The sequence below is a fragment of the Cnephaeus nilssonii genome (genome assembly GCF_951640355.1).
Source record: "Cnephaeus nilssonii genome assembly, chromosome: 20".
Lineage (NCBI taxonomy): Eukaryota > Metazoa > Chordata > Mammalia > Chiroptera > Vespertilionidae > Cnephaeus > Cnephaeus nilssonii.
Window position 1 is genome coordinate 7,452,489 of NC_137091.1, and position 8,562 is coordinate 7,461,050.

Sequence of the window (8,562 nt, forward strand, 5' to 3'; positions counted from 1 at the left end):
GAGCAGGGGGGACCAGGGGCTGAGTGGGGCGGAGGCACAGGGTGGCGTGTGTCCCCCCTGCACACCCCCATTTGGACACTGGCCTGACCCCCTGCTGACCCCCTCCTTCGCGGCCATCTGTGGGAGTGAGCGCGCCCATGCAAACCTGGGCTCAGCCTGCTGCCTTTTTTTAAAAAAAAAATGTGTTTTTATTTATTTTAGAGGGAGAACGAGATACATCAGTGATGAGAGAGAATCATGGACTGGCTGCCTCCTGCACGCCCCCCCACTGGGGATCGAGCCTGCAACCCGGGAATCGAACCGGGACCTCATGGTTCCTAGGTTGGCGCTCAACCCCTGAGCCACGCCGGCCGGCCGGGCTGCCTGCTGCCTCCCACAGACCACACAGACGCGCCGCGATGGTTTGCTGGAGGGGAAACCAGGCATTAAACACGCTGCCTTCTTCCAAACGCCGAGGGGGCGCAGCTACCCTCCGAGGATGCAGAGGCCTGAGGACGTCTCCTGGGAGGAAGGCCCTGACAGAAACCTCTCCTCTCCCGGGAGCACCAGCGGGTTTGCCCCAAGGCAGGATCCAGGCTCTGCTGCTGCGCGGGGCCGGCACGGAAGCTGCCACCAGGGGGAGCTGGAGGCCGGGAAATCCAGAGCCCAGGCCCGGCGGCAGCTCTGTCTGTCTTCACACACCCAGCGTCTCGCCTGGTGGGCACTGCCCGTGGCGGCCCAGGTCTCCCCTGTCTCTGCTGCGGCGACGGCGTTCAGTGGGTGCCCCGCTGCGGCATTGGTGTCCCCTGCGGTGACAGGGAATCGCAAGGCTGGCTGCCGGTTCCCCAACCCGGGGCTGCAGGGTAAACACCGGGGCCTTCCCCACGCCGTGTTCTCACCACGGGGAGGCTGACACAGGCAGACAGCCCACGCCTCTGCTTCAGGTTGTTGGTTTTTAAAATATTTTTTATTGATGTCAGAGAGGAAGGGAGAGGGAGAGAGAGAAACAGCCACGATGAGAGAGAACCATGGACCGGCTGCCTCCTGCACGCCCCACACTGGGGATGGAGCCCGACACCCGGGCCTGTGCCCTGACCGGGAATTGAACCCTGACCTCCGGGTTCATAGGTCGCCGCTCAGCCCCTGCGCCCCGCCTGCCGGGCTCCACTCGGTTGTTTCCAGGGAAGTCGGAGCGTGGAGACACTGGCTAACTGGGCCTTTCCCAAAAGCAGAGCCTGAGAAACAGAGGGGGCCAGGGTAGCTGGTTTGCAAGGTGGTCCCTGGAGCCGGGACGGGGAAGCAGAGCCGGCTCCCCCAGGGCCCCGAAAGCGGGCGAACTGAGGCAACGGCAATGAAAGCAGGTTTTAAAGCCCCCCCCCCCCCCCCCCCCGTGCTGAGACCTCAGTAACGCGGCTGTTCTCAGAGTGGCTGTGGGATGATTTCGGTGAGGACAGGTGTGGGCGTCACCCGTGTCCCGTGCGGGCCCACGGCCTGGAGCTCGCTTCCTGTCTCAGCCACGTGCTCAGCCAGGCCCGTCTCTGTGGCGCGTCTTTCCTTCGTGCGCCTTCATTCCGCAGATGCCTACAGAGCTCCTGCCACAGGCTCCGGCCCGTCCTCACCACAGGTCTGAGCAGGAACCACAGGGAAAGGGCCTGCTTGAGAGAGGCGGCCAATGAGATAAGGAAGGGAGTTCAGATAACCAAGGAGGAATGGAAGAAAGTGCAATGAGGTGATCTTCGAATGATGATATAGATAGCGGATGGATGGATGGATGAGGGATGAGGGATGGACAGATGGATAGACGGATAGGTGGGTGGATAGATGGATTGATAAATGGGTGGATGGATGAATGAATGATGGATGGATGATAGATGAATGGGTGGGGGATGGATGGATGGGGGATGGATGGGGAATGGATGGGTAGATGGATAGATGGATGGATAGATGGATTGGTGATGGATAGATAGATGGGTGGATGGGGATAGGTGGATGGGTGGGGGTGGGGGGATGGGGGGATGGATGGATAGATGGATAGATGGGGGATAGGTGGATGGATGGGGGATGGATGGATGGATAGAGGGATGGATGGGTAGATGGATGGATGGATGAGGGATTGATGGATGGATAGATAGATGGATGGGTGGGTGGGTGGATAGATGGATGATGGATGGATAGCTAGATGGATGGATGGATGGGTAGGTGATGGATGGATGGATGGATAGATGGATGGATGGATAGGTGATGGATGGATGGATGGATAGATGGGTGGATGCATGGGTAGAAGGATGGATGGATAGGTGATGGATGGATGGATGGATATATGGGTGGATGGATGGGGAATGGATGGATGGGTAGGTGAAGGATGGGGATGGATGGGTAGATGGATGGATAGGTGATGGATAGATAGATGGATGGATGGGTGGATGGATGGATGGATGGATGGATAGATAGATGGATGGATGGGTAGGTGACGGATGGGGGATGGATGGATGGATGGATAATTGGATAGATAGATGGATGGATGGGTAGGTGACGGATGGGGGATGGATGGATGGATGGTTAGGTGATGGATGGGGATGGATGGATGGATTGTGGAGGGCAGGAACTGAGCACAGTTTGAAAGGGCGTGTTACCCCCAAAGCCAGCACAGGGCCCGTTGCATATGTAAATAGCCTTCTTTGAGGATTCGTCAGCGTATGGGAACACGAGTGTGAGGAGCAGGCCTGCTCTGCTTCACCTGGTGCCTGGGGTGCACAGGGGGTTCCGGGACAATCATGATCTCTGTGGGAACGGACGGGCTGGGTCAGCAAGTGGGCCCAGCAACCGAGTCCCTCCGATCTCCAGCTCAGGGCCTCCGCTGGGCGGGGCCTCGGAGGAACAGGGCCTCGGCCCTCAGAGTCTGGAGACGCTCCGAGGCTCTCCCCTCCTTTCTCAGCGAGCAAGGCCCGCCGTGACCCCTCCCTCCCACTCGCCAAGGCCACGCCATCGTCCTCATCCACATCCTCCCACAGACCCCGCTCCCACGTCCCCCAGGCCTGGGTCGCTGCCCCTCCAGCGGGGACCGGGCAGGGGCCGCCGTCCGAGGGCAGGGAGCGGCATGCCCGGGGCCCGTCGGCCCTGCGCCCTCCTCCTCGCGGGTGTGGGGGGCCTGGGCTGGGAGGGGGTGCATGCACAGCTTGGTCAGGGCCTCAGATTTCTGTTCCGTATTTTCACATTCTGATTATTTCATGCTCGGCCTTCTGATGGATTCGTTTGCTGGGAAGCTAAAGATACCCTGAAATGCTCAAAATAGACGTGAGCTGCTAAAAACGCAGCTCTGCTCCCCACGCCCGCCCAGCTGGGCCGGTGCCCGCTCCGCAGCGTCGGGAGCCAAACAGGATTCACAAAAGCGAACAAGTGATGCCGGGCTGGTCAGCAGGCCGCGGTCCGCTCAGCTCGCCCAGACATTTGGGGGTGGGGGTCATTGAGCCCCCTTCTCCCTCCCTCCCTCCTCCCTCCTCCTCCTTCCCTCCCTCCCTCCCTCTCCTAAGCCCCAGGTCTGTCTGGGCGTTTAGGGAAAGTTGGTCCAAACGCAGGCCTCCAGCTGTCCTCCCTCGGGCGCCTGCACCTGAAGGCGGGGTTCTGAGGACCAAGAGAACCCCATGCCCCGCCTGCAGGGCGTGAAGGGCCCCGCCATCCCCTCCAGCGCCTTCAGCCTCAGTTCCAGGGGAGCCTTCCCATGGATATGTGCCCCAGAAATAGATTCGATAGGTTCATAACACGACCCCCCTCCACCCCCGCCAAACCAAACCGGAGCAGGGATGGCCATGGGACCAGCCAAAAGCAGAAACCTGTGAACTAAAGAAACGTGTTCTGTGCCGGCATACTGAAGGGGACGCCTCCATCTCAGCAGGATTTGCCCCAGGACGCCCGCCGGCCTGGCCCTCAGCCCCCTCCCTGCCTCCGGATGCTGGCTCCCTGGGACGCTGGCTCCCCGGCACTGCGGGGCGGGGTCTCCACCTCGCCTGCCAGCCCCGGGCTCTGGCTGGGACCCGGCCAGGGCGGCTCCCAGGCCCAGCTGGGTGGGCGGGGACAGGTGTCCGTCCCCCAGGAGCCAGGCCTGCTGGGCCGCCACTGGGCCCCCGAGGACAGAGACCCCCCACACCCCACAGAGGCGGGGAGCCCCCCGCGGAGCACGGTGGGGGCGTGGGGAGGGGTTTGCTGCGATGCAACATTTGTTGGCTGCTTTTTTCTGTTCAAGCTGTCGAGAGTCTGTTTGCTGAGCGGGGTGTTTGTTTTGGGTTGTTCTCTGGAGCGACATGGAAGGTGGCAGAAGAGCTGTTCTGGGCGGCTGGGAGGGGCAGTGAGCGGCGGGGTGGCCGGAGCGCCCCCAGCATGCCGCCCCCACGCCCCAGCCCGAGCCTGCCCTGCCGCTGGGCCTCGTGAGCAGGTGTCCCCCCCGGCAGAGTGCAGCTGGCACGTCCACTCCCAAACCATCTGACTGAGGCGCTGGCCCTCAAGGGGCCCGCGAGGGAGGCGGTGGGCACTGTGGGCGGGGGCTCGGGGCGCCGGGGTGAAGCTCTGGGGAGTCCCCCCACGTGGCCCCCTGCCCCCCTGTGCCCACCACGGAAGTCTTCCCCTTTCCAGCCCAGCATCACCCTGGGGAGAGGGTCCCTGGAATCTGAGGCCACACACACATACACACACACACACACACACACACACACACACACACACACACGAAGCGGTGATCTCTGCGGTCACCAACGCGCCCACTTCACAGATAAGAAAGCCGAGGCTCGGATTTGCATGAGGAGCCAACGCACCCACTTCACAGATAAGAAAGCCGAGGCTCGGATTTGCATGAGGAGCCAACGCGCCCACTTCACAGATAAGAAAGCCGAGGCTCGGATTTGCATGAGGAGCCAACGCGCCCACTTCACAGATAAGGAAGCCGAGGCTCGGATTTGCATGAGAAACCCAGCTCGGCCAGACCTGCCAGTTCCCTCTCGCCTGCCGGGCGCCCTCGCCCGGGGCCTGGGTGGGGAGGCCTTCCCTTCCCTGAATACCATTGTTCTGGAATCTCCGGGGTCTGGTCCTGGCTCCGCGTCAGTAAACTAGAAAGGCGTCCCCAGGGTCCCCGTCCCAGCAGGGCCTGTGTCATGGCCCCCACTGGCCCTGACCCAGAGGGTGCTGGGATGAGCTGGACAGGGGCTTGGGTGTGGGTGGGCAGCCTGGGAAACCATGATAAGGGCAGGTGCCCACCTCTGCGCCTGGCCCTCCTCTGCCCCGCAGAAGGCCCTTCTTCCCCTGGCGCTGGCCGGAGGGCGGAGCCTGCTGCCCCAGGGCAGAGCCTGGCTGCACTACCGCCGCTGACCATCAGAGGGCGCGCGGACCCGAGGCCGCTGCAGAGGGGGCCTGCCAGGTCTTGGTTCAGGGAGGGCCTCCATCCCAGGAGCCTGCCCCAGCATCTTCAAGAAGAAAACAGGGCCGAAACCGGTTCAGCTCAGTGGCTAGAGCGTCGGCCTTCGGACTGAGGGGTCCCGGGTTCAATTCCGGTCAAGGGCATGTACCTTGGTTGCGGGCACGTCCCCAGTGGGGGGGTGCAGGAGGCAGCTGATTGATGTTTCTAGCTCTGTCCCTCTCCCTTCCTCTCTGTAGAAGATCAGTAAAATATATATTAAAAAGAAGAAGAAGAACAAGAACAAGAACAAGAAGAAGAAAACAGGGCAGGGCGGGCGTGGCTCAGTGGCCGAGCATCAACCTACGACCCAGGAGGTCACGGTTCAATTCCTGGTCAGGGCACTGCCCCGGGGTGTGGGCTGGATCCCCGTGTGGGGCGTGCAGGAGGCAGCGGCCCATGATTCTCTCTCATCTTGGATGTTTCTCCCTCTCTCTTCCTCTCTGAAATCAATAAAAATACATTTTAAAAAAGAAGGAAACAGGCCCCCAGGCCTCTGGGTCGGCCTCTCCCGCCCCCCATGTTGGGCCGATGGGAGCTCTGCCCCCCAAGAGCACCCCCTCAAAGCTTAGTCCTTGGGAGACACACGCTGCTCCCAGCTTGTCGAGTGGCAAAGAATCAAGGCAGGAAGAAATAGCAATATTTTCGCGTTTTCAAATGCTATTTTAACACAAATACCAGAGCAACGCTCGCAGAAATGTCTGTGCGCGTGGCAGCTGGTGTGAGAAGCAGTGTGAGGGTGCAGATGGGGGAGAGCCGGGCGCCAGTGCCGCTGTTTCACCAACACGCCGCCAGCCTGGCGCTGCCTGCTGCTCCCCTCGGCCCGCGAGCGCCACCCCCCTCCCCCGCCCCGGGAAGGACAGGGCCTCCAGAGTAGCCGGCACTTTCTCTGCTTCATCTGCTCGTTCCACAGTCGCCGTGGTTCGGGGGGGAATTCGCATGGAAAGGCAGCTCTCTTTCCCCCCTTTTCTCAAGCTGCCTGAGGCTCCAGAAGCTGGGGCGGGGGGGGGGGGGGCGGCTAGCAGCCACGTCCCCTCCGGTCTCCCCTCCGGTCTCCTGGGTTCGGAACTGGCACAGCGGGAACAGAATCGCCCTAAATGCGCTGGCCGACGGGGCTCAGTGGTGGATCACTGACCTAGGAACCAGGAGGTCACGGTTGGATTCCCGGTCAGCCGGGTTGCGGGCTCCATCCCCAGTAGGGGGCGTGCAGGAGGCAGCCGGTCCATGATTCTTTCAAATTATTGATGTTTTTCTCCCTCTCCTTTTCTCTCTGAATCAATAAAAATGTTTTTAGAAGTTAGAAAGAATCCCCCTAAATGCAAGCTAAGGGGCCGATGTCGGGGCCCCCATAAGTTCCCAGAGGACAGGTGTGGGGAGGGGAGCAGAGCAGGTCTGGGCCTTTCCTGTCCCCCCCCCCCCCCAAGTGGAAGAAACATAACCCCATCCTCGGGAAGGCCACAGGCCGGCCCTGACGCCGGTCTCTCTGGGGTGTCTATGCGGCCCTGTCCCCCGGCCTCCATCACGTGGCTGTGCCGCAGGAAATGTCGGGGGCACGGGCTCGGCGCCCAGAGTCCTGCATCCCCCTGACATCACTCAGGCCCGCAGGCCAGGAGGCGTGGCCCTGCTGCCCCGCCCGGCCCTGAGGGCTGGGGGCTGCCCCCCAGTGCCCGTCCCTGGAGCCCTGGCAGCGGACGGCTCCCCGCGGGCACCAGGACCAGGATGCGCTGCCTCCGGCCGTCCGTTCCCGTGGGCTCTGCTCCGTTAGGTGCCGGTGCCACACCGATGGCCTCGCTCAGGAAGCACTGCGGCCGCACGCCCCCAGGGCCGCAGGGAGGGCTGCGGGGCCGGAGAGGCGGGGGTGGGATCACGGCCCCCAAATGCGTGTGGAAGCCTGACCCCACTGCTTCTGAACGTGCCCGTGTGTGGAGAGAGGGTCTCTGCAGCGTCCCCGAGCTACGCCGAGACGATGCCGGGGGAGGGGCCCCCTCCGTGCCTGGTGTCCCCTCAGCTCCCTCCGTCCTCTCCCGCTGCAGGAAGATTTTAAATGTATTTGTATTGATCTCAGAGAGGAAGGGAGAGGGAGAGAGATAGAAGCATCAGTGATGAGAGAGAACCATGGACCGGCCGCCTCCTGCATGCCCCACGCTGGGGATGTAGCCCGCAACCCGGGCCTGTGCCCTGACCAGGCATTGAACCGTCACCTCCTGGGTCCTAGGCCAGCGCTCAGCCCTGAGCCCCGCGGCCGGGCCGGGCAGGAGACTTAATTCGCGTGGACACGCTCTCAGCTGGGGGTGGGGGTGGGGGGGAGAAGGTGGGCCCAGGAGGCGGCCTCTGCCAGAGCCCCTTTGGCCGGAAGGAGCGCGCTGACTGGGAGGCCAAGGAGGGGCCCGGCTGGAGCGTGCAGGGGGGGAGTGGAGGGAGCCCAAGCCCTGTGAGGAGCAGAGGGGAGGCTGGGAGGGCTGGGTGCCTGCAGGGAACCTCCCCCTGAGGCCTCTGTGGACGGGCAGGCCCTCAGGCTCCCCGCCCTGCCGGCCCGGAGACACCTGCCCGCAGCAGACACAGCCGGACACTTCCCCACGTGTCGCTCGGCCTGCGACGTCCTCGGCTCCGTCCCATTCCACCCGGGGGCAGGGGAGTGTGTGTGTGTGTGGGGGGGGGCGGGGGCTGTCACCATGTCCTCCTATGGCTCCCGGGTCCTGGGCAGGTGCCCCGTCTCAGGGCAGCTGACGGCTTTCTGGCCGGCAACTCAGGCCCCACATCTGTGCCTTGGGGTGCCACGTTGGTAGAGACGAGGGGTCATCGGAGGTGAACAGGCTGAAAGCTATAAGAGGCCCTGCCTCCAGCGGAGGGCACAGGTGTGTGGGGAGGAGTGTGAGGGCACAGGTGTGTGAGGGCACAGGTGTGTGAGGGGAGGAGGGTGAGGGGAGTTGTGTGAGGGTAGGTGTGTGGGGGGAGGAGGGGGAGGGGAGATGTGTGAGGGGAGGAGGGTGAGGGGAGGTGTGTGGGGGGAGGAGAGTGGGGGGATGAGGGGGAGGGGAGGAGGGTGAGGGGAGGTGTGTGGGGGGAGGAGAGTGGGGGGAGGAGAGTGAAGGGAGGAGGGTGAGGGGAGGAGGGTGAGGGGAGTTGTGTGAGGGGAGGTGTGT